The 14,265-nt window shown below is 44.6% G+C and overlaps 2 protein-coding genes across 11 annotated transcripts in view; one reads left to right on the plus strand and one right to left on the minus strand.

The window, feature by feature from the left end:
• LPP (LIM domain containing preferred translocation partner in lipoma) overlaps window positions 1–14,265 on the minus strand; it is a 739,054-nt gene that overhangs the window by 711,478 nt on the left and 13,311 nt on the right. The gene's annotated exons all lie outside the window — the stretch shown is intronic.
• Window positions 1–14,265, plus strand: part of SST (somatostatin) — a 1,150,223-nt gene that overhangs the window by 648,039 nt on the left and 487,919 nt on the right. Inside the window, exon 1 of one of the 6 annotated variants that reach the window (XM_050779308.1) lies at window positions 11,128–11,137. The exons of the other annotated variants lie outside the window; for them this stretch is intronic. The gene's annotated coding sequence lies outside the window, so the exon portion shown is untranslated. Of the gene's footprint in view, window positions 1–11,127; window positions 11,138–14,265 lie in introns of those variants that run through there. 6 annotated transcript variants of the gene reach the window in all.

Here is a 14,265-nt window from a genome sequence, read left to right on the forward strand (position 1 = left end):
TGAGGGAATATAAGGAGGTTCAAGGAGGAGACAGAACATTCCCCAGATACAAACAAAGGGGAAGGGCCCTCGGGCCATCAGGGCAGCATATGCTAAGACACAGAGGCTGCAAGAGAGTGGGGCCAGGGACACACTCAGAGTAGCAAGCACAGAGCATCACTGGCAGGGGACAGCCAGAGCAAACCCTGGAAACAGAGGTGAGGTCAGATGACAGCAGGGCAAGGTGTGCACGGTGAGGGATTCTACCCACAGGCTACGGGAGGCAGTGAGTGCGAAGGCAAGAGGCCAGCTGGGAAGCCGAAGGACAGATGCCTTCCCAGACACCTTTAACAAAAGCAGAGTCAGGGAGCGCAGAAACCTGCGCCAGGAAGAGCAGGAAGATATGTAAGCGTCTTACACTCATTGCCATTTACAAAATGGTTCTCCTTCATTTTCTTCATTTCTTCAAACAAAGCTATGCATATATTGGTGTCTGGAAATGAAATTAATTAGTAAATCAAATCAATACATTCTTATTGGCCAAGCATCACTCGCGAGCCCTTCTGACGTCATCCTAAAAGTGGACCCAACCAACAACCCCCTATGTTGCTGCACAAGTAATTTCTGACCAGTCAGGCACAGATGCCACACAAAAGACGAGGCCTGAAGGTGCCATTATCTGTCAAATGGACCCAAGACAGCATGAGGCTGAAAGAGGAGGAAGAGGAAGAAAGGCTCACTCGGGGGGAGAGAGGAAGCTGCTGCAAGCTAACTACTGCTCTCACTGACTCAGGATGCCCACAGCTCACAACCAGAGGCCACAATTTTGGAGGAGACAAGAGACTGCAGAGAGGCTGTGCTGAAGCTCACTCCATGGCTGGATTCCCGGCAGGATAAGAAATGCAGTTCTAGTAAACTAGAAGGAATGCTGCTGGCAGGAGACAGACCTCTCGAGAGGGCTTTAAATGGAAATACGAGAGCACGAGAGGAACTCTAAGTGCAGAAAATGCACTGGGCAAACAAGTGTGTCACAGATGTGGGCGCCCCAGAAGGGGAGGAGCTCTGGAGTCACAGAGGACCCAAGGGAGAGAGCGTCAGGTGGCCCTCCAAGCCCACGGGTGGCAATGAAATGAACTGGAGAGCTGAAGGCAGGGGCCTAGGAGGAGGCCGCAGAGCTGTGATGAAGGGCTGCTCATCAGAGGCACACGCACGGGTCAGATAAAGAATCTCCGCTACGAAGACAGGAGGCAATGCAAGGCCACAGTCGAAGATTCCATGCATGCTCTTCACAGTGGCAAATTCAAAAGCCTTGGAGGGCAGCATGCTTCCACGATAACAGGGAATGGGGGCCAGGGTGAATATGTAGACTCCATATCAATGCTTTCAAAACCTCTCTCTCTCTCTCTGTCTCTCTCCCTCCCTCTCTCTTGCTCACTCTCTCTCTCTTTTTTCCTCTCTCTCTCTCCTCCCTGCTCTCCTCTCTCCTCCCTGCTCTCTCTCTCCTCCCCCCTGCTCTCTCTCTCCTCCCTGCTCTCTCTCTCCTCCCTACTCTCCTGTCTCCCCCCTGCTCTCTCTCTCCTCCCCCCTGCTCTCTCTCTCCTCCCTGCTCTCTCTCTCCTCCCTACTCTCCTGTCTCCTCCCTGCTCTCTCTCTCCTCCCCCTGCTCTCTCTCTCTCCTCCCTGCTCTCTCTCTCCTCCCTGCTCTCTCTCTCTCTCCCCTGCTCTCTCTCTCTCCTCCCCTGTACTCTCCTGTCTCCTCCCTGCTCTCCTCTCTCCTCCCTGCTCTCTCTCTCCTCCCTGCTCTCTCTCTCCTCCCTGCTCTCTCTCTCCTCCCTGCTCTCCTCTCTCTCTCTCTCTTTTTCTCTCTCTCTCCTCCCTGCTCTCCTCTCTCTCTCTCTCTCTTTTTCTCTCTCTCTCTTCCCTGCTCTCCTCTCTCTCTCTCTTTTTTTCTCTCTCCTCCCTACTCTCCTCCCTCCTCCCTGCTCTCCTCTCTCCTCCCTGCTCTCTCTCTCCTCCCTGCTCTCTCTCTGGCCTAATGTATCTGCATGTCCATAGAGGCACTAATCTGCAGTGATGATAGACTCTCTCAACCACCCTGCTACTAGGAAACTTCTTCCATATATCATAAACAGAGACCAGTATTACAATACTTCACCCACGGCCCCAGTCTGGCTTTCATGTCTGTTTCCTGTGTGGATCACAACATCCTAGACAGCCCAAATGAGGCTTTATTCACCTCCAGTCCCCGGTCCCTGGAACAGCAGACAATACATATGGAATCAACAAGTGTCCTTCACTGCCATACACATTGGCTGTGAATATCCTTCTGCAAATGCAGAACATCTGAAAGATTCTCACATTGACTAAACAACAGTGTGACCTGAAGTTAAGAGAACCATAAAGGTGAATGATTGCTAGAAGTTTAATTCCAAACAAGGAAGAGCAATATGATGCAATGGGCAGAAGACAAACACTGGGAGAATGAGAACGTATTCTCGAGTTGTGACGTGAACAAACAGAGATTCCAAGCTCTTGGAAAAGCAAACAGTCAGCAACCAGCATGGTGCTTAGAGTAGTCCCCGGGCAACAGAAAAAACAGATAAATGAAGAAACATGGACAATCACCCTAACTGGGTCTCAGCGTGAGGAGGAGGACTAGGACTTCCGGAGAGAAATGAGGAGAAGCATGAGGAGGGGGCTGGGAAAGACACTTCCCCGTGGGCATGTGGTGCCTTCCACTGGGGCCAGACTTCCCAACGTGACCCACTCTCCCCATCTGTGAAACTGGCCGAATCCCTGAGGTCTCTCCCAGCACTGACTATCAAGTGACAGAGAACCTAGAAACTCCAGGAGCTCCATCACAGCCCTGACTCCCTGTCCAAGTGAGACCGTGGGAGCCTCACTCTTCTCATACCTATAAACTGAGGGTGCTGCAGTGTCACCTTTATCAACACTACCAAGTACACCTTTGCCAAAATCTCTATGGATGAGAAAGAAAAAGAGCATGTATGGAATTGGCCAGGGCTTAGCACCGTCTTGAACATGACACACTTGTGCACATCATCACGTTCCCAGCATCCCTGTCTCACCTTAGGCAGCACTGTCATCCCCCAAGGATGACCTCCCAGAGTGCTCAGGGCAGCTCCATCTCTCCAGCCCTCATTCCTTTCCAGTTCTTTGGTGTTGCCCTGTGATAAAAACACTGCACTTCTCTGGTGTGTTTTAACCATGAATACCTTCCTACAGACAAGTACTTTAATCCTTACTCCAGCCAGAATAGGTAACATCAGCATAATCACCGTCATTACTCCCATTTTACAGATGAGAGAGCTGAGGCTCATGTAAGACCTAATCTTCATCTTCCCAGGGATCCTCCAACTCCTAGCCAGGCCTCCCCCAGCTCCTAAATCAATCATGAAAGACTACAGCAATCACATCCAGCACTGTTCTGATCTAGTCTCTTTGCCGCTAAATAAAGGCAGAAATCAAGGTGTCAGGATCAATCCTGCATTCAAATCACTGTACTGTCTGCCATCTTCCTATGCTGGTCCAGGGAGCAGAACTGAAAATGTGCCTCAAGGCCCCATTCCGAAACAGATGCCATCACCCTGGCCAGATTCCCCAACCATGCTCCAAGACTGGTATCCATCTCACTTCAACCAGCCCTCCTTCCCAGACCTGGGTCTGTCTACTGGCACTGGGGGACCCTGCCATGAAAATGAGTGCATCTTTACTGGATCGCAGGTAATCCCCTCACTGGGCTGGCCCACCCATTCAACCATCACTGGACCACCCCCAGGCCTGCTACCCCTTCAGACACTCAGCCTCATGCTTCCTAGCTCTTTCTACCAGGTCTCCCCCTCAGATCAATTCCACCTCAGTCCAAAACTTGCCACCTCCTAAGCGAATTTCTACTTCTTCCCAATTTCTATCCTTCCTCTAGCTCATTACTGCTCTCCTATTGCTTAAGCTAAGTCTATCTCAAATTATAGCTCAGAGAGGGCAGGTGACTTGTTCAAGACTACACAACCATTCAGTGGCAAAGCTGGGGCTTGAACCCAGCTCTCCCAATTCTAAGCCTTGTGTTTTTCCACGAAATCTCAGCTGTCTCTCTCTATCACACTGCTCAAGAAGCCACTGGTGCATGAGAGGGTGCAGACCACATCTTATTCTCTTTAGTAACGTGTACACTGAGGGCCAGGTATACGTTCAGTGACTTCCTGCAGCCCTAGGAGGAGTGACTGTCTGTTTACAGATGAGAAAATGTTTTCAGACTACTGCAGTGCTATACCTCCAGTCTAAATACAGTTCTGAACACACAGCAGGGGTCAATAAATGTGGGTTAACGGATGTTTTTTTAATTAGCTTAAGAGAGCCTAATGGAAAGACCTGAAAAATAAGTTTGTGACCAGATCAGGCAAAGGGGTAAGACCCAGCTATCATTCTGCAGTAGATCTAAAAATAATATTGTTCCAGGACAATCTCTGGTGGCAATGTGAAGCAGTCCGTGAGTCTGGGTGCCTGATTTTGACTCTACCTGACCTGACGGGCTGTACGACTCTAGGCAAATCTTTTCTATTTCCAGGCCTCATTTCCCCGTCTTTAAAAACATTTTTTTTTTTTTACAAAAGAAAGCAAGAAATCCCAGAAGTTGAACTAGATCGTAGGTTCTCTTCAACATTAGTAATACCTGTGAGCTTCTTAGAAATGAAAATTCAGGGGTCCCGCCTGACCTACAGCATCAGAACCTCAGAGACGGAGTCCAGTACTCTCCAGGATGACCCTAACATTCCTTCGAGTTTGAGAACCATTAGACTCGATGACCTCTATGATCCTTCCAGCTCTATCACTCTGAGAACCTTATGCTTTCTCAATTCAACAGCATCAAACTCCTCCCAGTTTTGCCATTCTGATTTTGATCTGGCATGAACTTGGGTCAGCTGGCTCTCTCACCTGGTCATGTCTGATGCTTCCTCCTGTGATTAATAGAAAAGGCCCCAAGAAACAGACAGTATACTCCACTGCACTTATTTTTTCCATTTACCATCTCAGTGGTATGCATTCTGTCACTATATTTAAAAAAAAAAATCTACACGTACAAAAAAGCCCAACTATGAGCATTGTGGCATCCTGGTATTATCTTTTTAAAAACTGGAAAGGGATTTTACTCCTGAGGCAAGTGAGTATGGAACTGCTGTATTATCTGAAAAACGGGGCCTTCCTGAGCCCGGTGATCTCTTTTTAGTATAAAGCCAGTTGAAGGAATAAGAGAGCATTTGCATTCTGCACCAGAAATACTCGTAGATTAACAAACCATTGCTTTCTTGGCCCTTATATATCAAAACAAACAAATCCAGATCAACCTTACAAGTATAAAAACACACCCCAATGAGTACTATTTTCTCTGTGTTAACTATCAACAAATGGGCTGTTCACTGCTGAAACAGTGCCTCAAACTTTATTGTGAAATGAATCAATGTGCACCTTCTCAGTGCCAGCATGGTAGATGTAAAGATAAGCAAGTTGAAATTCTACTCTAGGTGGGGCGTGGTGGCTCACACCTGTAATCCCAGCACTCTGGGAGGCCAAAGCAGGTGGCTCACTTGAGGTCAGGGGTTTCACACCAGCCTGGGCAGCATGGCAAAATGCCATCTCTACTAAAAATACAAAGAAAACTAGCCAGGCCTAGTGGCAGGCACCTGTAATCCCAGCTACTTGGGAGGCTGAGGTAGGAGAATCGCCTCAACCTGGGAGGTGGACTTGCAGTGAGCCAAGAACCCACTACTGCACTCCAGGCTGAGCAACAGAGCAAGACTCTGCCTCAAAAAATATAAAATAAAATAAAATTCTACTCTAAAGAAACTAAATTTGAGTCTAGTGTCAGCAGTGTCAAACCTGTCCATCCATCCAACAAATGTTCGCTATGTGTTTGCCAAGTTCTGGACTGACAGGAATGTCCTAAAGAAGTAAAAAGCCCAAAATAGGACAAGCATATTGATAACTACAAGAGAAGGTAAGAAGTGATCAGTGCCATGCAAGCAGTACAGACAAAGGGCCATGGAACCATAAGAGGAAGCGATTATTTCCTGCTTAGGGGGGATGGGCAGAAATCAAGGCTTGCTTCATGGAAGAGGTGGCATTAGTATGCTAGACCTTGAAGATCAATTGGGTTCAAACAGGTAATGATGGCAGGGCAGGGTAATCCAAATGGAGAAACAAAGACAAGAGTGAGGGAAAGCAATGGAGATAAGGTTCCAGAAGTCAGTTGGCCCCATTCAATAAGACCATAAATGGCAGGATAAGGAAGATATACAGGGGATTTACGTCTCCAGGGTTCAGCTCCTTCACCCAGCCTCCCAGCTAGAGGTGTCCCTCCTCCCCCATCTCTCCAGGCTCCAGGGACAGAACTGCGCACCTGCTGCCTCACCCAGCGTGCTGTGCCTTCCCTGCTGCCTCATGCCTGCGTTCCTCGGGTATCAATGCCTGCGCACGCTTCACTGCACTTGCTATGCCATGTCTTTACACTACTGTTTTCTGTAATTTATAAAACACATACTGCCCACGAGTTTGTATTTTTAATTCCTGTAAGAAGTTTCGGGATCCAATTTGTGTGAAAGTCAGACTGTAACATAATGTAGTATTGTATGATAAAAGCCTCCAAGAATAAAAACAGACAGTATATCCCGCTTATCAGATACTCAAACACTGGTTCCATTCCTGAGTGTCACAGATTTCCTCATGAATAACTCTTCTTTGTTTTGCATCAACTTGTCCCAGTCTTCTTGAAATAAGTTCTAAGGGGATAATTTCTTAATTTTCAAAGCTTCTTTTTCCAAACATTGATTGAGAACCTACTATGTTCCAGGCTGTGCTAAAAGTGGGCACAATGGTTCGCTTAACTTTCACAAGGTAAAACTGTGGTATTTTGTGAGGATTAAGTCCTGTGAGACATTACTGATCGCTGAACCCCCTTTACAGATAAGGAAAAATGAGAGGAAAGGTGGAGGAGCCTGGATTCAAACCCAGATTTTTGGGAGTCCCCAGTGCTTGCTCACTCATTTATTCAACAGGGACAGGATCAAGGCATCTCCAAGATCCTTTTCTGACCTTCTCTGGGCTTCCAGCTTCTCCCAGTATTGTCACTTCACTTTTGGGGACCTCAGTCTCTTCCCCTAAGAACAAGGAGACTCAATGCACTTAAAAAAAAGTCACTTAAAAGTGACTTTTAAGCTCTGCTTTGCCAGAGCCCTTCAGGGAGAGGAATCAGGGGAAAGAAAAAAAGGTGGGTCCCATCCCGCTGGACTTCATCCACAGCTGCTCCAGACTACACAATTACAACATTATAGGTTGTAATAGGCTTTTCTTTCTTACTTTTTTTTTTTTTTTTTTTTTTTTGAGACAGAGTCACTCTGTTGCCCAGACTGGAGTGCAACGGCACAATCTTCAGTTCACTGCAACCTCTGCCTTCCAGGTTCAAGTGATTTTCCTTCCTCAGCCTCCTGAGTAGCTGGGACTACAGGCGTGAGCCACCACACCCAGCTAGTTTTTGTATTTGTTTAAATAGAGAAGGGGTTTCTCCATGTTGGCCAGGCTGGTCTCGAACTACTGACCTCAGGTGATCTGCCTGCCCCAGCCTCCCAAAGTGCTGGGATTACAGGCGCGAGCCACCGTGCCTGGCCTGTAATAGGCTTTTCTATAAGGAATCCTTCTCTAAATATTCAGGAATATGGGCCAGGCGTGGTGGCTTACACCTGTAATCCCAGCAGTTTGAAAGGCTGAGGCAGGAGGATGGCTTGAGCCCAGGGGTTTGAAACCAGCCTGGGCAACACAGTGAGACCCTGTCTCTACAAAAAATACAAAAACGTAGCTGAGTGTGGTGGCATGCACCTGTTGACCCAGCTACCCCAGAGGCTAAGGTGGGAGGATTGCTTGAACCCAGAAGGTCAACGCTGCAGTGAGCTATGATCACACCACGAGGGGGACTCCAGCCTAGGGGACAGAGCAAGACTTTGTCTCGAAAAAAAATAAGTAAATAAATGTTAAAGAAGATGAAAGTTTTAAAATGATTGTAAACTGGGTATCCTGGACTGGATCTTGACATAGAAAGAGGAAAGTAATGGAAAAGCTGGTGAAATCTAAATAGTTTGCAGTTTAGTTCACAGTAATGTACCAACGTCAGTTTCTTAGTTTTGACAAATGTTCCATAGTAATGTAAGACATCAAAAATGAGGACAAGTGGGTGAGTAGTACATGGAAATTACCTGTACAATTTTCACTTTTCTATAAACCTAAAATTACTCCAAAATTAAAAGTTTATTGAAAAAGCCAACAATAACCAAAAAAAATCATTTAGATAACCTCTATTATCTTTTCCAAATCACCGTCTTGTGACTTAATAAAGGTAACACATAATAACAGTGGCTAATATTCAATGGGCATTTATCAAGTGTCAGGCTCTGTTCTAAGGGCTTTATATGTATTAACTCATTTAATACTCACAGCAATGAGATGAGTAATTTTCTTATTATTATTTTATGGATGAGGCAACAGAGGCTTAAAAATACTGAGCAACAAGTTGAGGTCTTTTTGGCTGGGCCAGAATGCAAATCCAGGCAGCGTAGCTCCAGAGCTCTGGCCCTTAAGCACTACATACCTAGAGCAGAGCTTTCCAAATGCTTCTGGAATTAGGCCTATCTAACTAGGAATAGCCAAAGGACTAAAGGCAAAGGCTGAAAGGTGAGTAGTATGTTTAATACAAAAGAAGAGGAAGCAAAAAGGACTCTCAAGATGAATTCTTAGCTTCTGAAAATCTCTACTGGAGCAGAACCAAACCTTGCCAAGGTTACCAAAGGCCTCTCCATGTCGGAACGACATCCTTGGTCTTGTCCTAACTGTGCTCTGCCCTCTCTGGCATATCATCCTTGAAGAGTTGCACCACCAGCCCACATCATGCCCTCTGGTCAGCCACTTGCTGGCTGTCTGCTGACATTTTCATCCCTGAAGTGTCAGTTTGGGTAGAGAGTGAAATGAAACATGCAGGCTGTCTTTTCAAGGCCTGAAAAATAAGCTTAAGCTTTCCACATGACCGGTTTTCCTAGATACTCATTGCCCAATCCTAGAAAGCAAAAACCCCTCCTTTCCAATTGATAATATACCTCATGGACGGCTGTTTCCACTAAGTGTCAAAAAGAAAGCATCTCACCTCCACTATGGGATCCTTGACGACAAACTTGGTCTCACTCACCGAACAACAATACGATTCCATAAAGAAATGGTGCCAGTCTCTTGCAAAGATTTGTAGCTGGCCAGGACCACCACCCTGCAATCTGCACCTCCGTTGCAATCACTTGTCTTTGGGAGGTTTCAGAGCGGACAGCATCCATAGGCGTAGCCAGAGGGAAAAAGGTGAGGAGAGAGGAAACTATCCAGATGGAGAATGAGAAAGGAAGATTTACAGCATTGAGGGTGTAGACAAGAAAGAGATAAGCTTGGGTGACTAAAAAGCAACAGGCAATAAAAAGAAAATGAATCCAGACGGAGTCAGGATGGAAAAGAACCAATATTCATGGAATGCCTACTGTGTGTGGGCATGAAGCTATGCTCACTGCAAGTGTTTCCTCATATTGCCAGGCTCAAAAATACATGTAGGATCAAGCAATCCAGGTTGACTGCAGCTTGTGTTGACTTAGTCAACATTAAAATTAAACAATTAAAAGGCCCTGAGAGTACACATAGCGTAACCCTAACATTTCATACACAGATAAACTGAGACTCAGACTCAGAAAAATTTAAGCCCAAAATGGAATGAGAAATACAACCCAGGTCTTGCCATTTCTTTGTCGGTGTTCCTTTCTATACAGATATGAAAAGCAAGGCAGATATTGCTGAGAGGCTCTGAAAGAATTCACTGTTAGGTGAAATCTCCCATGATATGGCAGACCAGATTCGTAGATTATCCTGCACCTCATCTAGCATGTTCCATCTGCTGGTTGCTACCAGAGAGAAGAAAATTGGTAGCATTATTTTAAATGAAGTAGATGTCTTTCCAGGAAGAATATAAAAGGGTACCTTGCCTTATATGAAAAAGATGATTCAGATGAATAAGAATGAAAAATGAAGACACAGGTGATTCACCAGAATAAGAGAAGCTGGGGAGAAGGTAAGGTGGAGGAAGTGGTAGATGACAAGGTAAACGGAAACTAGACGGGCTAGAATGATGCTGTTCATGAAGAAGCTGAGAGACTCCCTTGGCCGGGCGCAGTGGCTCACACCTGTGATCCCAGCACTTTGGGAGACTGAGGCGGGCAGATCACAAGGTTGGAAGTTCGAGACCAGCCTGGCCAATGTGGTGAAACCCCATCTCTACTAAAAATACAAAAACATTAGCCAGGCATGGTGGGGCACGCCTGTAATCCCAGCTACTCAGGAGGCTGAGGCAGTGGAATTGCTTGAACCTGGGAGGCGGAGGTTGCAGTGAGCCAAGATCACACCAGTGCATTCCAGCCTGGGCAACAGAGCAAGACTCTGTCTCAAAAAAAAAAAGAAGCTGAGGCTGCCTCTCATAAGAGTAATTCGCAAGGCAGAGGCTCTGCCCCAAACAAAGCATGAGAATGAGAATATCTTACAGACCTGAGTCAACAATCACTTCTGCAGATGGGCAGTCACGCAGCTGGAACAAAGCCAAAGACAGAAAGTTCCACACCAAAAAAAGTCACTGCCTCTCACTTCTCCAGATTCAGGCTATCCTGAATATTGGTCTACGTTATATCAATGTGTTAGGGAATCTCCACCAAATCGGCCACGTCAGAATTTCAGTTATTCTGTTCCTCGTGACTCCCTGGCCACCCTCCATGCCTTTCTACCTCCACACTCTATCTCCCACAAGACCCAGCACTCCTCCATGAGGAAAGGCTGTCCTGGTTACACACCCTCCACTCCAGTTAAAGGACTCTATGTCTAAAATCGCCCACTTTACGTGCACAACTTTCAGACAAAGTAGAATTCTGACCCTGTATCAAAGTTACTAGGGTGAAAGTCTGAGTACCCCTTCTGGGCTATGGGAGGCTGGTGGCCAGGGTCCACAGCCCACAGCACCTTTCCCCAAACATATTACATCACTGAGCCCAAGAAATGCTCCAGTAAAAAGGGTAGTGGGGGGTGCAGGGGTTCTATGATCAAATAACTTTGGGAAACCAACCTTCTGGGAGGTCAGAGTGTACATTCATTTACTAAAGACTCCGAAAATCCCATGGTAAAGATACGCAATACTGAAATTTCCTTAATTTTGTTTAACTTGGACTTTTCCAAACTTACTTGGCTACAGGACCCTTTTCTTAACAGAACAGGCTTAACACTTTGGAAACGCTGTCTTACAGAATCACAGCATTCTAAAGGAGCTTCGTGCTCCTACAGCAGAGCTTTGCAGTTTTCACACTGGACTGTGTCCTCCTTAAGAGCAGGGGCCTTGTCTGAATCAATGTGTATCCACAACACTCAGCTAAGTGCCTTGCACACTGCAAGCCAATAATATGTGTTACATGGATAAACTAAACCTAATCCTCTCATTTCTAGGATGAGAAAATAAAACCAAATATGTCAGAATGACCTCTTTTATGGCTTCCTTAGTGTTTAAAAGAAGCCTCACACAGAGAATGTGCTCAATACCTTTTGAAAAATGAAATGTAATAGAATGGGATTGAAGAAAAGATTGAAAAAGTTTCTCAGTCATACTAAGAGCCCAAACTTTCTATAACATGATGGACTGCTGCCTCTTCTCCTCTTTCACCCAAGTGAAGTCTTCACTAGAAGAAAATAAAAATGATGAATCAAAAAAGGAAAACTGTAGGAAAACCAAAGGCCCCTTGGGATGGGAGGTGGGGGAGGTGGTGTTTGCAAACTGATGGGGATAAACAAGACCTGTCTGTATCTAATTTAGACTTAATAAGATAGTTTGCTGAATGTTAATTAAATACTCAGTGGTTGTTACCAACTGTGGTGATTAACTTAATTTTGAATTAAATAAGCAATAAATGCTTAACTGAAGTTCTATTAAATTTTACCCAGTGAGTGAGAAATATGAGGCTCTTAATTGACTTTAAACAAGATAGTTATGGCAAGTTAGTTGAATTTTTATTACCTGAAGATAACTGCCTTATTAAGTCTAAATTGTCTATTTTATTTGATAGGGAAATACATCATCAGTTCTTCTCATTTACCAAAAACATGTCAAAAGAGGTTCACAATTGGTCTGAAATGCTTGGGTTGGGATTTATTTCCTGATCCTATTTTAATATTAAGTTTATTCATTTAAGAATGAGTTTAGACTTAAGCATTAGAGAGGTCTAGGAAGGAATTATAACTGAAGAACCAGGTGCCCATATTTTCTAAACCAAAAATCGGGGCTCTGATTTTTCAACACAGACGCAGTCTATAGATGGTATTAACATCACGATACTGAAATTTCCAGCATGTCTCCATGGTTTAAAAGGCTACAGACACAAAACATTTAAAATCATTACTGTTCAAATAAATGGTTGGTTCTGCTACTGAACAAGCTGTATGGTCCTAGGTAATTAACCTCACTTTTCCAGACCTCAACTATCACACATGTTAAATGAAGAGGTTGGAAGTCACTGTCTTTACTCATTTATTTTTTTCTTCATAGTATGTGCAGCGCCTAGAACAGTGCCTGGCACAGAGTAGGTAGCTCAATAAAGGGTGAGAGAATGAATGAATGCATAAATAAATAAATGTAAGCAACTCAAAGCATTAAACATTTTTAGCCCTTTTATATCAAGCATCTTCAGCCCAGACTATTTTTAAATATTGTCATTTGACAATCCATATAAAAAGAAGCACAAACAATAAACCACTACTTGGGAAATTTTTTTAGTAATTAAAGAAATGCAAATTAAAACAATAATAAGATATTTCTTACATATTAATTTAGCAAAAACAAATGCCAAGTTATAAAATTAAATCCTGGTAAGTGCACAGAGAAACAAGTAGACTCACACATTGCTAATGAATGTGCAAGTCAGTAGTCTTTCTGAAGGCTGACTGGCAACTGATCTGAAAAGTAATAGAAATAGTTGGGACTTTTGTGCCTATAATTCTTCTCTGGAAGAACTTAAAAATTATTTAGCCAGTCAGCAAACACGGGGTCTACCATAGGTCATAATTTGGAGAAATAAAAAGAAAAACACAGTGGGTGTCTTATTAGCGAATGGGTTGACAGAGAATCCTAAAAAAAACACACACACACAAAGATAACATTTTTCAGTTGCACTGCATGGCAGGCCTCTTTGTGTGTGTGTGTGTGGTGGTGGAGTCTCGCTCCATTGCCCAGGCTAGAGTACAGTGGTGGCACAATCTCAGCTCACTGCAACCTCTGCCTCCTGGGCTCAAGCGATTCTACTGCCTCAGCCTCCCAAGCAGCTGGGACTAAAGGCACGTGCCACCATGCCCAGCTAATTTTTATATTTTTAGTAGAGACGAGTAGAGACGGCGTTTTGCTTTGTTGGCCAGGTTGGTCTCAAGCTCCTGACCTCAGATGATCTGCCTGCCTCGGCCTCCCAAAGTGCTGGGAATACAGGCATGAGCCACCGTGCCCAGCCAACATGGCAGGCTTTGAGGCTTTACTACACTGACCATAGAATTCCTTCCGCAATCATGTTACGTAAAAGATACTATTAAACTCTTTTACAGATGAGGAACTGGAGGTTCAGAGAGGCTAAGTAGCCAGTACACGATTATATGGCTGACAATTAGCAGAGCTATAATTTAAATTCAAACCTTCTAACTCTCCAAACCATCCATGTAGTTTCTACTACATCCCTCAGCGATAACCACATAATGCAAGGCACAAAAATTGTAACCACTAGAAGGAAAAGTCAAAGTGCCAAGAAGGTACCCAATTAGGTCGTGGTGTTTTTTTTTTTTCCCCTAATTTCTTAAGCTATTCTTAAAGCTCAAGTCATCATTTATTACTTCAAATATATTATTCATTCCTTCATTCATTCATATGTTCATTCAATAAACATTTATTAAATTATTTATAGCATCTCAGGATTTGCAGCAGATGCTGTGGATATGAATATGAACAAAGGCTAGAGCCTGACTCAGAGATCTGCACAGGCAGGGAAGAGGAAGAATTTGGCATTGCAATAATAGAAAACTTAAGTCCTGGTTCAATGTTTACCTTGCTTGGGTTCTGGGCAAATCATTTAACCTTTCCCAGGCTCAAGCTCCTGATTAAACTTGGACAATAATAATAACCATCCACAG

This window comes from Macaca thibetana, chromosome 2, assembly GCF_024542745.1.
Source record: "Macaca thibetana thibetana isolate TM-01 chromosome 2, ASM2454274v1, whole genome shotgun sequence".
In the NCBI taxonomy this organism is placed as follows: Eukaryota; Metazoa; Chordata; class Mammalia; order Primates; family Cercopithecidae; genus Macaca; species Macaca thibetana.